This window comes from Austrofundulus limnaeus, unplaced genomic scaffold, assembly GCF_001266775.1.
Source record: "Austrofundulus limnaeus strain Quisiro unplaced genomic scaffold, Austrofundulus_limnaeus-1.0 Scaffold203, whole genome shotgun sequence".
NCBI lineage: Eukaryota > Metazoa > Chordata > Actinopteri > Cyprinodontiformes > Rivulidae > Austrofundulus > Austrofundulus limnaeus.
The window spans coordinates 6,964-8,039 of NW_013952605.1; positions in this window are offsets into that span (position 1 = coordinate 6,964).

A 1,076-nucleotide genomic window follows, 5' to 3' on the forward strand; every position below is an offset into this window, starting at 1 on the left:
CTATAATTAAGTATTTATATGTGTGTACAAACTGTTTATACTGTCAAAAAGCCTGTGTTTTTAGGGTTATTAATGAAGTTTGTGTACTCAGACCAGTAATATTTGGGGTCACAAGTTTTTGCCATGGATATTTTGTGGGTCAGAAGATAAAAAGTTTGGGAACCACTGCTGTAGAGAGCTGGCTTTCAATCAATGTCACATTTGTGGTTGTGTGGCYAACAGGGCACGTTCACTTTTTAAAAAAAATAATGGTGGAAATCCCTATATCAATATTTTATGGCAACAGGGTAGGTAAGTGATTAATTTTCTATCAAAAACTAGTCATGTTGCTAAAAATGACATTTCCTCATTAGTATGAAAGTCTGCACCATAAGTTTATACACTTTAAGAAATGTAAAATATTGTTAAGTTTTATTCAGTGTCCTTTGTAGGGGACAGTGGGACTTGCTAATGACTATCTTAAGCAGTTTTCATGCTTTCAAATTATAGGGCTGAATGAGGCAGAAGGGATCTTAAGGAGAATTGTGGAAGGAGAGTCAGACTAAGAGCTGTCAGGAGATGAGGAGGAGGAAGGCCGGACAGAGCAGGCATGTGAAAGTTCAGAGCAAGACAYAACAGTTTTTGAGGAGCCCACAGAGAAACATGAAGACACTTGCCAGCCAATAYTGATGAAAATGAATATGAAAGTTAGAGTCATAGAATCTATGTAGTGACTCACTGTAGTGCAAAGGAAAAATGTAAACTTTTTAAAATTTGTAACACATGGACACAATAATGCAAAACTTTGTAATGACAATTATATATGTAGTTACAGATATTGCATTACATTAAATTACACCGCTCTTTTTTTCATCAACATAGTTTTAACCCTGTTGTAGATGAGAATGCCTTGCAGGAAAGCACTGAGCACAATCACCAAGGCTGGAGGAACTTGTTACTTTAAACAGTACATAGATAACAGCATTTTTGAAAACATGGCTGAATACACAAACCAGCGAGAGTAATTTAATGTTTAGATGTGTTTCAGATGTGTAGTTATGCAAGTACTTCTTTTTAAAATTGCCTGTGACATATCC